The following is a 20,334-nucleotide window of genomic DNA, read 5'->3' as shown; positions in this document are numbered from 1 at the left end:
AGAATCGGAGAATGAAAAACCAGGTTAGTCTGGTAACCATATTAATAAAGGTACCCAGTACAAACCAGAAGTTATATTCTCCCCTCGGATAAAGAGGAGAGAGACAGATAAAGAGGAGAGAGACAGATAAAGAGGAGAGAGACAGAGACCGATGATGAAGAAAGGGTTCCCCTGCGCGGGGAGAGATCACAAGCACGCCGTATAATGAAGTGCAAGGAAAAAAGGAGAGGGCTAAAAAGAGTTCATAAATTACATAGCTAGGGCTCATAGACTAGCTAAACCGAACACAGACTTGTCATCAGAAGGTGATAGTGTTTCACAAACAAGAGACAGAATGAGGCAGAAAAAATGCTAGAGCAATCTCCAAAAAGAGAAGGGCTCCAGCCCATATAGATAGTCGCTTTTTGTAGACAGGGAGTTCAATAATTAGTCTCCTACATGGGTCCAAAGTTCACCTAAACAAGGTGGGACTCAGAAAAAAAGAGAAGGCTGAGATAATATATCTAGCTTCGGCTAATATCTCGTACTGCAGGCGAGATGTTAGGATGAACTGATATATTAAGAAAGCCAGACTCGATATGATCCGTAAACTGGCGGACAAAAAACCCGTCGAGCAAACAAAACCTTAAACTAGGAATGGTTCATAAAATACGAAAACACTTTGCTAAAGGTGGCTTTCAAGAGAATAGAAGCAGGCAGTTAATCACTGAGGGAAAAATGAGGCAGAATACCCCGCTACCCAGTGCGTCGAGTGAGACAGACAGCTCCGAAGCGGCATGCTCCTCTGAAGGCGAACTTTCCGTTCAAAAGTCTGTAATGTTAGCGGAAGCAAACAGAAAGAAAAATCATCTCAGGCCGTTAGCGAACTGAGAGAACGAGCCCTGTACGCGCTAACACAAATAACCTTTCCACCTGAAGCAACGGTAATGGAAAGAGCTCAGGAAATAGTCAGAATGGGCGAACTCTATAAAGCCATGCTGATGCTGACGACCTGATTGAAGCAATGATTGTACATCACACGCGTAAAAAATAATAATAATAATAATAAAAAAATTGCAACAGCTACCGTGAGGTTACAACTAGTCACTATACTGGGCAAAAGCCCAGATGACGAAAAGAATTGGGCGAGCTGAACTGATCAAATCAATTGGAGTTTACCCGTATATTGTCTTGATAGACAGGGTAGAGTCGAATCAGTGTATGCGCTGATAAGAGCTCCAAGAGGTGACAGAATTAGTACCGGGATTAGCAGAAGCGAAGCTCTTAGGGCCAGAAACCACCTGGGTGGAATTATCTAATTTTGCCATCAGATGGGAAAGAAAGCGAAAGCTAATCACTGAGAAACAAAGAATTCAGCCACAGAGGGCTGCAGCTCAGAGAGCTCTGAGAGCCCCGCCCGCACGAAAAAACAGGCAGCAGAGACAGAGAGCAGACGCTGCGGCTGCAGAGAGAAATCAAAAATCAGTTCAGGAGAAAACCAAAATTAAGAATAAATTCCATAAATCAGATTTTAAACAAAAATCTGGAGAAAGTGATTATGTCTCTAAAGAGAGCTGGGAAAAAATGACCCCAGGGCAGAGACAGGAATTAATCGATAAAAGAAATAAGAAGAAGCAGCCGAAATCAAAAAATAAGACTAAAGAAGTTAAAAACAACGAGAAAGTTGTTAACAGTAACAAAAATGTATCCCGATATCGAGAAGAATAGGGCTGCCTGACTCCAGGAAAAAAGGCCATAATGTCTGAACAGGTTACAGAAACGGCAGATATGAATTTAAACCTAAATTATGAGGGAATAATGTTTGATCTTGATACAGGAGCAGACGTTACGGTAGTAAGTCAGCTGCCTAAAGAAGCCAAAGAAACTGAAACCTCGTTTAATGTTAAAGACTTTAGAGGCAATATAGAAACGCAAAAAGTTTATGATTGGAAAAACTTACAAATTATCAAAGGTGTTAATAAATTAATGACACTGAAAGATGCCAGTACAATAATACAAAATAAGCAAATAAGCTGGTTAAAACAAATAAACCTGGAGCAGGAAATAAAGAGAATGGCCGAAACTAGCAAAGCCAACCATATTAAAGTCACCGAGATATTAAGAAAATATCAAAGCCACGCCGCAAGAAGTAAGAATGATTGCGGAAAATTATCTGATAGGTGGCAATATGAAATAAAGGGTGGATATACCACCACCACAAAGGCAATATCCGATTAATAGAAGCGCGTTGCCTGAAATAAAAATTACTATCGAGGAATTAAAACAGAAAGGTATCATAAAAGAAGTTGATAATGCGCCAACAAATTCCCCTATTCAAGCAGTAGCAAAACCAGATGGGGGGTGGAGGTTGGTAACGAATTATAATGCATTAAACAAACAAACTGTACCAGATACAAGATATCTGATTAATGCAAGAGACGCTACGGGCGCAGCCCCAGAGGGTAAATTATTATCCAAGATAGATCTTGCAAACGGATTTTGGTCTGTGCCGCTGAAGCCTGAGAGCAGAGCGCGCACAGCATTTACCTTTGAGAATAAACAGTATGTATATAATGTTTTACCTCAAGGATTTAAGAATTCTCCGAATGCTTTCCAAGCCATAATGATGGAAATTCTTAAAGGCCTTCCCATTGTAGTATACATAGATGACATTCTAATTGTTACCAATGATGAGGAAGAACATCTTAAAATATTAGATGAGACCTTGAGCCGACTAACTAAAGAAGGGTTCCGGTTAAATTATAAAAAGATGGAAATCGCTAAAGACGATGTCGAATTTTTAGGATTTCAAATAACTGGTAATGAACGATTCCTTTCACAAACTACAGAAAATAAATTGAGGGAATTAAGAGGAAAAAAGATAACCAGTTTAAAACAATTACAGAGCATGCTGGGTACATTAAACTTTGTAAGAGATTTAATCCCTGGATATGCTAAACATGCGAAACCCCTTTATAATGCAACTAAAGGTGGTGTTTTAAATTGGAATGAGAAGTTATCCGAAATAAAAGCTAAACTAATAGATGAAGCTTTGAATAGTGGTCGCCTCGTGAGAAGAGACGAAACCACTCCGTTAGTAGTAAAAATAGCTAATACGGAGGATGAAATTGAATTAATTCTCTATAATGAGGGAAATGAAAAACACCCAGTGAGTTTTATCTCCTCTACTAAGCCAGCAAACCAGAGAAAGATGCAAAGCATGAGTGGCGGCGACCTTCTTGCTACACTCGCTAAATCACTGCTAACGCTGAAAACCCTCGCACTAGATCAGCAAATTGTAGTGAAGGCAAAAGGTGAGGGGATAAATCAAATAGTCAGAGAGGCTAAAAACCTTATAAGTGAGAACAAACGTGTGCATTGTCATACGTGGGCAAAATGGTCGTTGATTTTAAACGATACTCAATTTCAATTTAAATCAGAAAAAATTCCCAAAGCCGAAAAGACTACCAAAGTGCCCATAAATAAAGTTTGTTATTACACTGACGGTACGACCGAGCAGGGAATAACTAGATGGGCATGGATTCGAAAGAAAGGCCGCAAGGTCACTGAATCAGATAAAGGTAGTTTACAGGCAGGGTTGAGCGCACAGGCTGCTGAAGTGAAAGCATTTAGAAAAGCTTTAGAAAAAGCGAAGCAGCTGAGCGACATTAAATGTTTTATAGTGACTGATAGTGACTATATTTACCAAGCTGTGGAAGAACATTTAAGTACATGGAAAAATAATAATTTTAATACTTCCAAAGGGAAGCCATTAAAACAAGCCGACGACTGGCGAGCAATAGGTGAGCTAATCTCAGAAATTACACCTACTGTACTTCATCAAACCAGCCATACGACACAAGAGTACGACGGCTGCTATAGGAAATAAGGAAGTAGACAGTTATGTGCGAAGAGTACGGGCTGTCACAAAGGAAAGTCAAAAAGACTTACTTGAAAAACTTCATGTAGAATTAAAACATCCTACAACAAAATATTTAGCGCTATATTGTCATGCTTTAGGCCTAAATATACAAAACTTAAAGTCTGAATACTATAGGATAAAAGTGAACTGTCCAAGTTGCAGAAAGGCAATAGATTCACGAAATAATGATTATGGGTCTATAAAAACAGATCAGGAAAATGATGAAATCAGTATGGATTTTGCCGGACCTATTAGACCTCAAACTAAAAAGAAAAATTGTTATTTTCTTTTAATCACGGATAATGCGAGCAATTACACACAGATTTATCCATGTGAACGTGCTACGGAACAAGTAGTAATTAAAAGCTTGGAAGAGTGGTTTAAATATAGAGGAATAGCCAACCGAATCAGAGGTGACAACGCATCTAATCTTACGGGACATGATGTTGAGACCTTTATAAAAAATTCGGGGGCGAAATTGATTAAATCCGTGAAATATCAACCTGCTAGTAATGGAATTGCAGAGCGCATGATAAAAGAAGCAAAAAATTGGTTTTTAAAGAACGGTAATAAAGAATGGGACGAGCAGATTATTGACTGCTTAAAATTTCTAAATTACAGAGTCCCTATACCTGAAAAGGAGGAAAACCCGACACGAGACAGGGCTCCGATAAAGGTAGGAGACGTAGTTTTTATACAGAAAAGAGTAAAAGGTCGTAGATTTAAACAAAATTTAGGTACAGAGGATAAAGTTATATCCGTGCCATCTAAAACTACAGTCGAATTAGAAGCTAACGGTATTTGGAGTCTCAGAGACCTAATTAAAAAGCCGGAATAATGGCAGAAAGAAACTTGACCTGTGACCTCAAGTCTAGTGAAGTTCTTTATAAGCAAAAAGGCTTCATCAGAATTATTAGAGGTTTTTCTGGACACTTGACCATTGAAAAATGGCTTAAGCCAGAATATGACAGAGCTCTGGGAAGAAAATCTATTAGTGTACAAGGTAGTCCAGCTATAAGTTATAGGATTGAAGACTGCGCCGTATGTGGAAAACCTAATGTAGCGTTTAAACTAGCTGAAGGCTTATATGCAAATAGGCCGAATAAAGCAGAGTTGCTAAATCAGCATGGTTTAGGGGCTCATTTCCCGTGGTGGAATGAGTCAGGGGATATCGATGCGTGTGCTCTGCATGACGTCACCATTTGCGGTGATTGCAGAGAATCACACCAGAAAGTCGAGATCGAACAATATGAGATAAAGCAGGATGGATGTTTATGCCGAAACTGTCAGTCATGTAAACAGCGGTTTATTGCCCTAGGAAGGGAATGCCGATGTATGTATGATGGGGAAGAATTTACATCTTGTGATAGATGTAAAAGTTTATTCAGTTGCAAATGCCTAAAGTTAATTAGCAAAAAGCAAATATGGATGACTCGAAAATCCAGAAAGGCCTTAGGGGCCTTAGTTGAAAATAGAATAATGACTATGTGGGAAGTAAGCCCAATATCCCTAATGACAAATGCAGATTCAAAATTAATGGCTCAAAGGCTCAGAGAACTGTCCTTTTGTCCGGATGGAATACCGGGGGGACAGGAGTCTTTGAACGGAAACGAGAGTTTTCGTAATGGCCTGACTTATCTCACCCATTTAGGAGGGTGGGAAACCGCTATCAAATTGCAGTTACACAGACATGTTAGCTACAAGCGAAGCGGTGGAGGTGCATGTATATGGCTCTTGCATGACACCAAGTGGTTTAAATGTGAACTTTCTGACGCTATAATAATGACAGCAAAAGAAATGACATTTAATCAATGCATAAAAGTATGCGAGCAAAAACAAGAGCCAAGCTATTTCTGTGAATCAGACATATCCATTTATGGAAAGCAACAGTCCTTTGAAGAAGGGAAAGCTCAGATCAAGATAATCAGATCCACACATCCATATCCATCAACAACTCCTGAACCCAGTGACGAGGATAAGTCTAGAATAGAAATTCTAGATTTAACTATTCTGTTAAATTTAACTGGAAATTACCTGGGCATTGGTGAATGTATTCAGGGAGTAAATGTTTATCTGAATAGATCAATAGATAAAACAGATATGGAGGAAGGAAATAAACTAATAAAATTAAAAAGGTGGATCTTTAATTGTAGTCGAGGGACAGAGTAGGATATGAAATATGTTTGTCTCTGTCCTCTGTTGCAGAAAGCATGCAGAAAGGTGAGCCTGAGCAAGAGGGAAGGGCCAAGCGGAAGTGTACAAAGTCACACGTTAAGGATACTGTGATGAGTATACTGATAACCAGCTCTTTACTCCTGATCATTACAGGTGTCATCTGTACAGGACTAGAGATAAAAACTGAAAATACGGAAGAGACCCGACACGTGTGTAAGCGTGTTGAGAGAATTGAACATTGGATATGTCCAAATCAAGAAATAGCTGTAAAAAACAAAACCTACAAAAGTAGTGATTTTGGAACAATGATAAAGTCGTACATCAAAAATATTGACGACAGATTTTGGGTATGTAATCATTCAAACCCAAGTGCGTTATTAATACCATCCAAATATAATGGTGTGATTAATAACAAAGTAATATTTAAATGGGACCGGCTTATAATTTTAAATGCCACCCATGTAAAACTGATTGGGCTTGAAATCCTAAACAAAAATCAGACAGTATGGACTAATGAAAGTAGCCTAAGCGTCTGGAGTTTAGAATTAGGAAAAGAATTGAGCAAATCAGTAGGCCATTGCTGGCAGAATTTGACAAATAGTAAAAAATGGATAATGACTGACTCCATTTCTGTACCCAGAAATGATAAAATACTTAGAGGCCTAAACAGTAGCCGAATAAGTAAGGTGGGGTTATTATCGGAAAAAGGCAATGACACATCAAGGAAACGCAGATTAACAAATTGGTTAATGGCGGGAGCTAAAGGACATGTGACATATTGGCCTGACGATTTGAACAGTACTCACCTAATATTAGGTGTCTATAAGTCAAAACCAATAATTCCTTATGACAAAATTAAATGGGTAACATGTAGATCGCATTTGACCCAAGGAAAATATTGTGATAGTGAAAGAGATTGCATTTATAAATTAGGAATGAGACCTTTTGGCTCTAGTGGAGCTAAATTTCTCATCAGGAAATATGGATCATTAAAACCAGATTCATGGGCAGCCTTTTTCCAACACAATATGGTAAAATATTGTACAGATCTGTCTAAAACAGAATACTGGTATTGTTATATATCAGGTCAGTCACTTTATGATCAAAATCTAATGGATCAATATGAAAGCGAAATATTTGACAAATGGAAAGCTTATGTGAGATATAAGGGCCTTCGAGAAGAGAGGATTTTAAATGAAACCTGTCAAACAATAAAATGTTTTATCGAAACCCATTGGCTTGATAATCGAGGAATACATCCATGGATGTTAGATAGCAGTCACGGTATACCTGAAGCATTAGCTAATAAAAGTGGAATAACAGATTTTATTAAGTCTATTCCAGATCAACAATATAGAATGGCTCTAGCTTTATACGTATACAAATGGGACATGCTGTCGAGCGAGGAATATAAAATTAGGCCAAGCCCGGTACATATGGGACTGGTAGACAGCATACACGGCCTATGGCATAATAAGTTTTATATTAAATTTGATTTTATTCATAAGCTCATGGGAGCTTATCGCCATCAATTTAATAAACTAAGTTTTTTCCATGCAAACTTTAGAAAAACCATTTTCACCAGAAACGTCGATGTTTCAAATAAAAATCTTACAGATGAACCCTGGAAGAGTGAATCAACCTTAAATATGGGCTTCAGTGGATTTAAGTGGAATTTGTATAAAGATGATGGATTGAATAACACTGCAAGCCTAATAGGGGCTGAATTGCAAGGGTGTGATCCAGATATCTTTAACAATTGGACTTATAAATATATGCCACCGTATGCTCGACAAGGAGAAGAAATAAGATTATTAAAGGGAGAGAATAGCTTCTGCTCCTGGGAAAACTATTCCATCATAACTGGAAAAATTAGGAATAAGTGTGACAAAATTAACTGTTCCATCCCTTGGCATGCAATGTTTGTGTCAGTACTCCCTTTAGTGGTGAAGTACGAGAACCAAGTTAAAAATCATTGTAGTATTATTGCTCTTGAACCTTATAACCCTAAAAGGAAAATTGTTCAATTAGTCGATGACTATATCGAAGGTGTGAGCTTGGGTCCAAATTGGCATTTTGTGCACAACTGGATTTCAGCATTAGAAATTGAAGATTATGAAATTCCAACCATTGTAAAGATTAAAAAGACTTTGCAAAATGCAGGCATAATATTTAGCATGGGTACAGGAACAGTAGTTGAAATTGTTAAAAGAACTATTATGACCTGGTGGAAATGGATAAAGTTAATTCTGATTATTGTAGGATGCATAGCTGCAGGGATATTAATCATATCTGTCTCACTGAAGCTTGTGAAGCTGTGTACCTCATTAGGAGCTTGCCGCTGTCTGTGCAACAGGAGAAAATATATGAGATTAGGGTCAAACTAGCATGCTGCCGTTTGATAAGGCCCAAGGCCGCTATACTGAATATATACCGCTTCTATAGCTCAGAGGTAAAACTAAGACGGCAGGTTGTTGACTAACTCCTGATTATCAACGCTTAAACTCCTAAAGATGGCATCTCTAAACAATGATCACGAAACTTCTGATATCATCGTATCGGGAGCAGACTATGCGCAGGTAAATTGATTTCTAATTAACTAAATGGTAATAATATTGAATTACTATGGTTTCTTATAGTCCTGTTATTACTTTACAACTGAATGGAAAGAATATCAGTTATGATCGAATTAATGGGCAGTGTGTTTGTTCGTTCGATCATAACAAGATGGCAATACCTCCGCACGAGATACGATGATAATCAGTAAAGGGGGTTTTTAGGGTTTTTATGCTTTTTAAGATTTTTTAAGAAGAAAAATCTTTGTTTGTTTTTTAAGTTTCCTGTTGGACTCTTTGAAAAAACTCAATGTATATCAAACCAATAACGATTTGTTTTTGAACATTGTAATCTAGTACATGATTTTACAAAGTAAATGTTAAAACCCATTCATGTGATGAGAGTGAAACAGAAAGTTGTACTTGTCTCCTAAAATAACATTTGATTGAATTATGACATGTATGATGTTTGCAGGTTCCCTTTGAAGGGGACTCAAATTGGATACGTCCTGACTGCAATCATTACAGAATGACTACATGCTAAATTTATTGGCACATAAACGGTGTTCGAACACATTGTTGTATGGACTGTTTTATATTAAGTGGGCAAGATTTTAACAGGATCCATTATATACTTTGTTGGAGTGATGATTACTTACAGCCTTTATTACAGACTTTAATAAGTACTGTTGGACAGTCAGTTTTGCCATGGAAACCCATTATTACTTATAAGGGGCATGGACGGACAAAGTATTTTGTCCAACCTTATTGGGTTAATGGGGAGATGTTGATGGGGGTTATGTCTGCTAGTGGTAACCTCTATGTCAAACCCGCAGATCGAAGTCTTGGCGTGGGTGCAGGGCCAATGGATGTGTTCCAAACTGCCGAACACTCTGTTGAAGGATCGTCTGATTCTCAGACTGCCCTGGGACCAACTGCCGAACTTGACCTTGACTGGGCGGCGTTTCTGGAGGATGAGGAGAATTGGCCGGAGGCTTTTGACCTCATTGGGACAGAGTGACTTACCAACTGTCCAACTATCTTACCATAGAAGGGAAAAGAAATTTAATCTATGGTTAATTGGTAGTGACGGTTGGGCTGTGCCACTAGAACATTGTATATACGGATCTTGTGTACTAGATGAATTGGATAATGATTATTTCATGTCTCAACGAAGTATGTCAAGAGGGGGTGTTGTGCCTGGTTGGTCTTATGACATTGATCGTAAGAGACACAAAAAATCAATGATGTATTCTGATATCCCAATGCGTAACAGTACAACTCTTAATGAAGAAACCAAGCGTAAGAGAAAGGAGAGGCGCCTCCGCAAGAGGGCGCGCAGGACCAACAAACCAACTGAAGGACCTCTAGCTGACCTCGCTACTCAGTTTAAACACATAACTCTTAGTGCATGAATGTGTAGGCACACTATCTATGAAGGCTGAGCATATAACTACCAAATAATTGACTTATACTCGGATGACTATGTATTTGTCTTCCCGGGGGATTTTCCCACTGTTTAAATGATATATGCTCTTTGAATGTGGAATTTAATTAAGATGTGCACCTGTGTTTATGATTGATCTATGCTCTGTTTCTGAACATTGTTTATGGGACCTGTCTCCCAACACTGTCCCAGCTTCGATCGTTATCTATGCATGATGAGTATAAAAGCTGAAATGTACAAAGCAGCTTTGCGCTTTCTGACTTCTGTATACTGAAGTCGGTTGGCCTTTATCCTCAACGGAGGATAAAGTAAGGATTTTGTTTCTGTTATTTGTCTTTTGTTTATTCTACTTTTTCACTGGATTTTATTTTATTAATAAAAGTATAATTTATTACTTATCTTCACTGGAGTGGACATTGACTTCATTTTCCAGAACCCATCAGTTACCCTGTGTGGTAAAGTATGAGTCTAATTTATTCTTTTTGCAAAAACATTATAAAGACGATCCTTTAACTAAACTCTAGCTAAGAAATATAGCGAAGGGAGGATCCTGGTTTATCTTTGTTTAATTAGGGTAATTAAATAAAGGCGATCCAGCACAGTACCAATCTGGACATGCAATGACAAGGTGGCATCAAACTTTAAACTGCCAGCAATCAGCCCTCTGGCATCAATGAGTGCATGCTGTGTCAGCAGAACAGGGTATTGATTTGTCCAAAAAAATTACTCATACATTGTTTCATTTTTACTGAAAGAAAAGTATACACTACTTATGTGAATCTGGGAGAAGAGAATTGTGGGTAATCTGGTAAAGGGGGTGGAGTCACAATGCTGAACGGCAGAGAAAAGGGATGAGATTGGGATGTTTTTATTGGGCTGTACAGGGATTGGGGTAAGGTAATGAAGAATGCAAGGGCACTGAAACCATATTTAGACAGAAATCCAAGGTCAGCTATGCTGCCGTTTTTAGACTCAGGCATTCTGTCTAGTTTCTCTCCAACAAAACCAGAAGAAACATGTTGCAGTTAATGTTGAACAATAAAGCCTGGTTTATACTTCTGTGGCAAGTGATCAGCGTGATCCACGGCGCAAGCCTTGCGCGTAGCCGTGCACTTATACTTCTGCGCACTGTTTCTGTTGCTCTGCAATACACTTCCGAAACGCTAGCTGGCAGTAGGTGTTTATGTTTCTCTGTGTTGAAATTCCTTGCTGGTGTTTTGTTTTTTCTGAACGCTTCCTTAATGTGCATGTGGCTCAAACTCGCTCATTTTGAGGCAGGAACCAATTGACGTGCAACAACTTTAATTAAAAGGTAAACACAAAACAACAGTCTCCATGCGGAGCTCCTTCATGGGACTCCACACTTTTAAACACCCGCTGCTTCACGCTCGTGCGGCTCTCACCTCCGCCCACACTCGTCAGCGCTACCAAGTCGACCAATCTCAGAGCTACGCGTACGCGTTACATTTTTTGAGAAGTGCGCGTCAATGTCGCCGACGGCCATAGCAAGGTGCTATGCAACCACGTGTAGGCTGCGCCGTAGCATACACGTGAGCTTGACGCCGAGGTATAAATCAGCCTTAACTCTGGGGCACTGATCAGAGCTACTGATGAAAGCTCCTTATGACAACCTTTATCTTCATCTTTTCTGTAAGAACATCCATTCGAGTCCCAAAAGTTAATCCTTTCTCTAGCACAACGCTGTGCTTACACGTGAAGAGGTGGCCGAGTGCTTAGGTTAGTATGTTGTACTCTGCAAGTTCTGGTTTAAATCCCATCCTCATAGTTTCACTGTTTTGAGAGAGGCAACTGCTTCTGTCTAAGGTTTCTTACTTGCACCTCTCAGCATCTTAAAGGATGTTTATGGCAAAATTGTATGTAATATTTAGCCAAAATAGCTGCAAAAACATACGTATATGCCATAGTCCAGCCTCCATTAGGAAAGCACCTATAGGCACGGCGAGGTGGCTGAGTGGTTAAGGCGATGAACTGCTAATCCGTTGTGCTTTGCATGTGTGAGTCGAATTCCAGCCTGCTCATTCGTTTAAGAGAGCCCGGTGTTTACGTGGAAGGTAACTTACTTGCACCCTCTTTGTGCTTCGAAGCATGTTATGGCAAAACTAAGTGTCATCTTACCGAAAATAGTTGCAAAAACATACACGTGCCACAGTCCAGCCTCCATCAGTAAAGTGTCAATGTATGTGATGAGGTGGCCGAGTGGTTAAGGCGATGGACTGCTAATCCATTGTGCTCTGCACGCGTGGGTTCAAATCCCATCCTCGTCGCTCAAATGCTCTGGATTTTGAGAGATCCCGGTGATTCAGTGGAAGGTCTATTACTCGTGCCCTCTTAGCGTTTTGAAGGATGTTGCTGCAAAATTTAATGTCATCTGTATCGAAAGTAGCTGCAAATACATACATATATGCCAAAGTCCAGCCCCCATCAGGTAAGTGGCTACATGCATGATGAGGTGGCCGAGTGGTTAAGGCGATGGACTGCTAATCCATTGTGCTCTGCATACATGGGTTCGAATCCCATCCTCGTCGTTCATTTAAGAGAGCCCGGTGCTTCCGGGGAAGTTATCTTACTCGCACCATCTTCGTGCTTCGAAGCATGGTATGGCAAAATTGAATGTCATCTTACAGAATATTTTTGCAAAATAGTTGCAAGAACATACATATACACATATGTGCCACAGTCCAGCCTCCATCAGGAAAGCGAGAACATATGTGACAAGGTGGCTGAGGGGTTAGGGCGATGGACTGCTAATCGATTGTGCTGATGAGGTGGCCGAGTAGTAAAGGTGATGCACTTCTAATCCATTATGCACTGCATGTGTGGGTTTGAATCCCATCCTTGTCGCTCATTTGCTCTGGTGTTTAAGAGAGCCCGGTGCTTCCGTGGAAGGTGTTTTACTCGCACCCTCTTAGCGTTTTGAAGGATGTTATGGTAAAAGTTAATCCAGCCTCCGGCAGGGATGGACCGCTAATCCACTGTGCTCCGCCTGTGTGGGTTCAAATCCCATTCTCGTCGTTCAATTGCTTTAGCATTTTAGAGAGCCTGATGCTTCCATGGAAGGTTTCTTACACGCACTCTGCTTGCATTCTGAAAAATGTTATGGTACAGGTTAATCCAGCCTGCTGCATGTTTAGGAGCTCAAAGAAAGTTGCAACATGTTAAAGAAACAAGCACAGCTGTCCTTTTCAACAGGACATTAAGCCTACTAAAAGGCTGTCAAAAATTGCCAGAGCTGACTGTATTTCAAGTCATCTCAGCGAGGTATTGGGTAAAGTTTTCAACCAGCAATGATCACGCCTCGGATAGATCTCATAGGCTACGATATTGCCTCTGCGAAAGCATAGCTGTAACAGCTATGAACTCTTCTGTCTACCAATGTGGACATGCAACGACAAGGTGGCATCAAACTTTAAACTGCCAGCAATCAGCCCTCTGGCACCAATGAGTGCATGCTGTGTCAGCAGAACAGGGTTTTGATTTGTCCAAAAATAATTACTTATACACTGTTTCATTTTTACTGAAAGAAAAGTATACACTACTTATGTGAATCTGGGAGAAGAGAATTGTGGGTAATCTGGTAAAGGGGGCGGAGTCACAACGCTGAACGGCAGAGAAAAGGGATGAGATTGGGATGTATTTATTGGGCTGTACAGGGATTGGGGTAAGGTAATGAAGAATGCAAGGGCACTGAAACCATATTTTGACAGAAATCCAAGGTCAGCTATGCTGCCGTTTTTAGACTCAGGCATTCTGTCTAGTTTCTCTCCAACAAAACCAGAAGAAACATGTTGCAGTTAATGTTGAACAATAAAGCCTGGTTTATACTTCTGTGTCAAGTGATCAGCGTGATCCACGGCGCAAGCCTTGCGCGTAGCCGTGCACTTATACTTCTGCGCACTGTTTCTGTTGTTCTGCAATACACTTCCGAAACGCTAGCTGGCAGTAGGTTTTTATGTTTCTCTGTGTTGAGTTTCTTCGCTGGTGTTTTGTTTTTTTTTCTGAACGCTTTCTTAATGTGCATGTGGCTCAAATTCACTCATTTTGAGGCAGGAACCAGTGGACGTGCAACAACTTTAATTAAAAGGTAAACACAAAACAACAGTCTCCATGCGTAGCTTCTTCATGGGACTCCACACTTTTAAACACCCGCTGCTTCACGCTCGTGCGGCTCTCACCTCCGCCCACACTCGTCAGCGCTACCAAGTCGACCAATCTCAGAGCTACGCGTACGCGTTACATTTTTTAAGAGGTGCGCGTCAATGTCGCCGACGGCCACAGCGAGGTGCTATTCAACCACGTGTAGGCTGCGCCGTACCATACGCGTGAGCTTGACGCCGAGGTATAAATCAGCCTTAACTCTAGGGCACTGATCAGAGCTACTGATAAAGCTCCTTATGACAACCTTTATCTTCATCTTTTCTGTAAGAACATCCATTCGAGTCCCAAAGTTAATCCTTTCTCTAGCACAACGCTGTGCTTACACGTGAAGAGGTGGCCGAGTGCTTAGGTTAGTTTGTTGTACTCTGCAAGTTCTGGTTTAAATCCCATTCTCATAGTTTCACTGTTTTGAGAGAGGCAACTGCTTCTGTCTAAGGTGTCTTACTTGCACCTCTCAGCGTCTTAAAGGATGTTTATGGCAAAATTGTATGTAATACTTAGCGAAAATAGCTGCAAAAACATGCGTATATCCCATAGTCCAGCCTCCATTAGGAGAGCACCTATATGCGTGGCAAGGTGGCTGAGTGGTTAAGGCGATGAACTGCTAATCCTTTGTGCTTTGCATGTGTGAGTCGAATTCCAGCCTGCTCATTCGTTTAAGAGAGCCTGGTGTTTACGTGGAAGGTAACTTACTTGCACTCTCTTCGTCCTTCGAATCATGTTATGGCAAAATTGAGTGTCATCTTAACGAAAATAGTTGCAAAAACATACACGTACACATATGTGCCACAGTCCAGCCTCCATCAGTAAAGTGGCAATGTATGTGACGAGGTGGCCGAGTGGTTAAGGCGATGGACTGCTAATCCATTGTGCTCTGCACGCGTGGGTTCGAATCCCATCCTCGTCGCTCAAATGTTCTGGCATTTGAGAGATCCCGGTAATTCAGTGGAAGGTGTATTACTCGTGCCCTCTTAGCGTTTTGAAGGATGTTGCTGCAAAATTTAATGTCATCTGTATCGAAAGTAGCTGCAAATACATACATATATGCCAAAGTCCAGCCCCCATCAGGTAAGTGGCTACATGCATGACGAGGTGGCCGAGTGGTTAAGGCGATGGACTGCTAATCCATTGTGCTCTGCATGCATGGGTTCGAATCCCATCCTCGTCGTTCATTTAAGAGAGCCCGGTGCTTCCGGGGAAGTTATCTTACTCGCACCATCTTCGTGCTTCGAAGCATTTTATGGCAAAATTGAATGTCATCTTACAGAATATTTTTGCAAAATAGTTGCAAGAACATACATATACACATATGTGCCACAGTCCAGCCTCCATCAGGAAAGCGAGAACATATGTGACAAGGTGGCCGAGGGGTTAAGGCGATGCACTGCTAATCAATTGTGCTGATGAGGTGGCCGAGTAGTTAAGGTGATGCACTTCTAATCCATTGTGCACTGCATGTGTGGGTTTGAATCACATCCTTGTTGCTTATTTGCTCTGGTGTTTAAGAGAGCCCGGTGCTTCCGTGTAAGGTGTTTTACTCGCACCCTCTTAGCATTTTGAAGGATGTTATGGTCAAAGTTAATCCAGCCTCCGGCAGGGATGGACCGCTAATCCACTGTGCTCCGCCTGTGTGGGTTCAAATCCCATTCTCGTCGTTCAATTGCTTTAGCATTTTAGAGAGCCTGGTGCTTCCATGGAAGGTTTCTTACACGCACTCTGCTTGCATTCTGAAAAATGTTATGGTACAGGTTAATCCAGCCTGCTGCATGTTTAGGAGCTCAAAGAAAGTTGCAACATGTTAAAGAAACAGAAGCACAGCTGTCCTTTTCAACAGAACATTAAGCCTACTAAAAGGCTGTCAAAAATTGCCAGAGCTGACTGTATTTCAAGTCATCTCAGCAAGGTATTGGGTAAAGTTTTCAACCAGCAATGATCACGCCTCGGATAGACCTCATAGGCTACGATATTGCCTCTGCGAAAGAACAGCTGTAACAGCTATGAACTCTTCTGTCTACCAATGTGGACATGCAACGACAAGGTGGCATCAAACTTTAAACTGCCAGCAATCAGCCCTCTGGCACCAATGAGTGCATGCTGTGTCAGCAGAACAGGGTTTTGATTTGTCCAAAAATAATTACTTATACACTGTTTCATTTTTACTGAAAGAAAAGTATACACTACTTATGTGAATCTGGGAGAAGAGAATTGTGGGTAATCTGGTAAAGGGGGCGGAGTCACAACGCTGAACGGCAGAGAAAAGGGATGAGATTGGGATGTATTTATTGGGCTGTACAGGGATTGGGGTAAGGTAATGAAGAATGCAAGGGCACTGAAACCATATTTTGACAGAAATCCAAGGTCAGCTATGCTGCCGTTTTTAGACTCAGGCATTCTGTCTAGTTTCTCTCCAACAAAACCAGAAGAAACATGTTGCAGTTAATGTTGAACAATAAAGCCTGGTTTATACTTCTGTGTCAAGTGATCAGCGTGATCCACGGCGCAAGCCTTGCGCGTAGCCGTGCACTTAAACTTCTGCGCACTGTTTCTGTTGCTCTGCAATACACTTCCAAAACGCTAGCTGGCAGTAGGTGTTTATGTTTCTCTGTGTTGAGTTTCTTCGCTGGTGTTTTGTTTTTTTCTGAACGCTTTCTTAATGTGCATGTGGCTCAAATTCACTCATTTTGAGGCAGGAACCAGTGGACGTGCAACAACTTTAATTAAAAGGTAAACACAAAACAACAGTCTCCATGCAGAGCTCCTTCATGGGACTCCACACTTTTAAACACCCGCTGCTTCATGCTCGTGCGGCTCTCACCTCTGCCCACACTCGTCAGCGCTACCAAGTCGACCAATCTCAGAGCTACGTGTACGCATTACATTTTTTAAGAGGTGCGCGTTAATGTCGCCGACGGCCACAGCGAGGTGCTATGCAACCACGTGTAGGCTGCGCCGTAGCATACGCGTGAGCTTGACGCCGAGGTATAAATCAGCCTTAACTCTGGGGCGCTGATCAGAGCTACTGATAAAGCTCCTTATGACAACCTTTATCTTCATCTTTTCTGTAAGAACATCCATTCGAGTCCCAAAAGTTAATCCTTTCTCTAGCACAATGCTGTGCTTACACGTGAAGAGGTGGCCGAGTGCTCAGGTTAGTTTGTTGTACTCTGCAAGTTCTGGTTTAAATCCCATCCTCATAGTTTCACTGTTTTGAGAGAGGCAACTGCTTCTGTCTAAGGTTTCTTACTTGCACCTCTCAGCGTCTTAAAGGATGTTTATGGCAAAATTGTATGTAATACTTAGCGAAAATAGCTGCAAAAACATACGTATATGCCATAGTCCAGCCTCCATTAGGAGAGCACCTATATGCGTGGCGAGGTGGCTGAGTGGTTAAGGCGATGAACTGCTAATTCGTTGTGCTTTGCATGTGTGAGTCGAATTCCAGCCTGCTCATTCGTTTAAGAGAGCCCGGTGTTTACATGGAAGGTAACTTACTTGCACCCTCTTTGTGCTTCGAAGCATGTTATGGCAAAATTGAGTGTCATCTTAACGAAAATAGTTGCAAAAACATACACGTACACATATGTGCCACAGTCCAGCCTCCATCAGTAAAGTGGCAACGTATGTGACGAGGTGGCCGAGTGGTTAAGGCTATCGACTGCTAATCCATTGTGCTCTGCACGCGTGGGTTCGAATCCCATCCTCGTCGTTCATTTAAGAGAGCCCGGTGCTTCCGGGAAAGTTATCTTACTCGCACCTACTTCCTCTACTTCCCGCTCTACTCTACTTCCTGCTTCGTTACTGTTCGGTCGTCTTTGCCTACAGCTCCGCTCTCTGCTCACTTGCTTTTATATCTTAAACCCTAATTTTAACTTGAGCCTATCAGCACAGTGCTCAAACGACACAGCTTGAAGATCAGCATCGATTCTACAAACTTTCTGGAATATAGCTTTACTAACAAGAGGGCAATTATCGTCTTAACAATCCTCCCGCTACCAGCTATCAGCTGCTCACATTCCTGAGACGGGAAAACACGGCTGTGAAAATGCCTCTGGATCGGATTAATTCAGATTCTCACTGCTGTACAAACTGCCACAAACTTCTACAAAAGATTGCAGTTCTTGAAACAAAGTTACTTGCTATCCGACCAGAACTGCAGCGTCATTGTGGACGCTCACAGCATATCGCCGGTAAGTCCCATAAATCTATTCCTACCACTGTTTTGAGCACAGAAAAACAGATTAAAACTGTTGAAAATGAGCATTGGCATAAACAAGGTGCGAAACCAAAGGGTACTCGTGGGGTCAGATCATACGCTGCCGCATTAGCGTCTTCTACCCCAAATACAGCTCAGACTCAAATACAGCTTGAGAACAGATATGAAGTATTGAGTAATATGGATGAAGAATCCCCAAATGTAGTCAGACAGAGATCGCATGACTCAGCAGCTAACTCTGCATGGAACAGAGACTCAAGGCCGACTAGACAGCGGCATTCTGCTCCGATCGCACCTGAGATAAGAACACTAGTTGTAGGAGATTCAATAATCAGGAATTTTAGGAGCAAATCTACAATCACATACTGCTTCCCTCATGCAACAGTTTCTGATGTAAACAAAGAACTTAAGGAAATTCTGGAAAAGCACAAGACTGCAAAACGGATTATCATCCATGTGGGGAAGAATGATATTCGGAAGGAACAGTCAGAACTGCTCAAGAGAGATTTCTGTGAGCTCTTGGAAACAGTTGAAAGATTGAAAATTCAGCCATTCATCAGTGGACCACTCCCTGCAAGAGGGACAAATATGTTTTCACGGCTTCTTGGTCTAAATGTATGGCTGCAGAAAACATGTAACAGGAAAGGACTGAATTTTATTGACAACTTTAATCTCTTCTGGAACCAAAACCAACTGTTGACATCAGACAGCCTTCCCCCAAACAAACTTGGTGCAAAGGTGCTAAAGGACAATATCTTTTTCTCCCTTCATCATTCATCAGCTGTGTGTGCCACTGACCTCAATCCAAATGGCACATACACACCTAGCAAATGTCCCGATGACCCCAGGACCTCAAATCAGCTCCCGAATGGACTTGGGGCTGACGCATCTCCCAAGGACAGTGATAACGCCACGCAGCCAAAACACCCACTGTTGATAGAGACACTGTCACTAGCCCTCTGCTCAACACACACAGACTGTGACGCATTAGAACAGCATCAAGTCTCGTCACTCAAAAATGATCCTCAGGAAAACAGCCAGGAAAACATATTTCAGCAGCCAGAATCTCCAGAGCCACAGCCTCTATCACCAGACACGTTATCATTGTCACCTTGCTCGCCTCTCTTGGGTTTCACAAAAAAGATGGAGGAACTGGTGCATGCTGGAACTAAATTTTCACACTCCATTGCCGCAAGCCCCCAGTTACCAACCAAAAAGTGGCCTGCTCCACAACCACCTCTGAGCCCACCTGGAAGAGCCCTCCGACATTTGCCCCACCGCCAGGGCCCAAACAACAACGCACCATCTTTAGCTGGTGAACAAAACTGCTCTCCATGATGTGTCTCGGGTGCCTGCTTAGATAACAGTGTCTTTATCAGATGTTTACAGAACAAGCAGGAACCCAGTGTGCCTGTAGCTTTCTCTACACATATATGAGTTGTATTACGTGACAGAAAACTGAATACTTTTTCAGGCCGTATAGCAAATCACTCAAATCTTGTGTCTATTAAATATAAATCTGAGACTACTGTAGCAAAAACAGCTAAAACTGTTAAGTTAGCACTTTTAAACATCCGATCACTTAACAATAAGTCACTTTTAGTCAATGATTTTATCAGCACAAATTGCCTTGATTTTATGCTTTTAAATGAAACTTGGCTAGATGACAGCTGTAGTGCAGCAGTTCTGAATGAAACAGCTCCTTTAAACTTCGACTTTTTGAGTGTTTGCAGAGCCAATAGGAGAGGTGGAGGCATCGCTGCCCTGTTTAAAGATGTCTATGAGTGTAAACAAGTGTCATTTGGTGACTTTTTGTCTTTTGAATATCTGAGTATAGCACTAAAAGGTGCTCCATGTATCTTACTGA

At 41.3% G+C, this 20,334-nt stretch overlaps 7 non-coding genes across 7 annotated transcripts; 5 read left to right on the top strand and 2 right to left on the bottom strand.

Moving 5' to 3' along the window:
- Positions 1-12,281: 12,281 nt before the first annotated feature.
- On the top strand, positions 12,282-12,363 carry trnas-gcu (transfer RNA serine (anticodon GCU)). Its single transcript has one exon. It is a non-coding gene; the product is annotated as a tRNA-Ser (tRNA).
- A 179-nt stretch (positions 12,364-12,542) lies between these two features.
- Positions 12,543-12,624, top strand: trnas-gcu (transfer RNA serine (anticodon GCU)). Its single transcript has one exon. It is a non-coding gene; the product is annotated as a tRNA-Ser (tRNA).
- A 673-nt stretch (positions 12,625-13,297) lies between these two features.
- LOC130224225 (U4 spliceosomal RNA) lies at positions 13,298-13,438 on the bottom strand. The gene has a single exon (XR_008837293.1). It is a non-coding gene; the product is annotated as a U4 spliceosomal RNA (small nuclear RNA).
- A 1,641-nt stretch (positions 13,439-15,079) lies between these two features.
- trnas-gcu (transfer RNA serine (anticodon GCU)) lies at positions 15,080-15,161 on the top strand. Its single transcript has one exon. It is a non-coding gene; the product is annotated as a tRNA-Ser (tRNA).
- A 179-nt stretch (positions 15,162-15,340) lies between these two features.
- Positions 15,341-15,422, top strand: trnas-gcu (transfer RNA serine (anticodon GCU)). The gene has a single exon. It is a non-coding gene; the product is annotated as a tRNA-Ser (tRNA).
- Positions 15,423-16,097: 675 nt separating this feature from the next.
- On the bottom strand, positions 16,098-16,238 carry LOC130224195 (U4 spliceosomal RNA). Its single transcript, XR_008837264.1, has one exon. It is a non-coding gene; the product is annotated as a U4 spliceosomal RNA (small nuclear RNA).
- A 1,640-nt stretch (positions 16,239-17,878) lies between these two features.
- Positions 17,879-17,960, top strand: trnas-gcu (transfer RNA serine (anticodon GCU)). Its single transcript has one exon. It is a non-coding gene; the product is annotated as a tRNA-Ser (tRNA).
- The last annotated feature ends 2,374 nt before the right edge of the window (positions 17,961-20,334 follow it).

Source organism: Danio aesculapii, chromosome 4 (genome assembly GCF_903798145.1).
Source record: "Danio aesculapii chromosome 4, fDanAes4.1, whole genome shotgun sequence".
Classification (NCBI taxonomy): domain Eukaryota; kingdom Metazoa; phylum Chordata; class Actinopteri; order Cypriniformes; family Danionidae; genus Danio; species Danio aesculapii.
The sequence above is the reverse complement of the archived record's forward strand: the minus strand, read 5'-3'. Positions and strand labels throughout refer to the sequence as shown.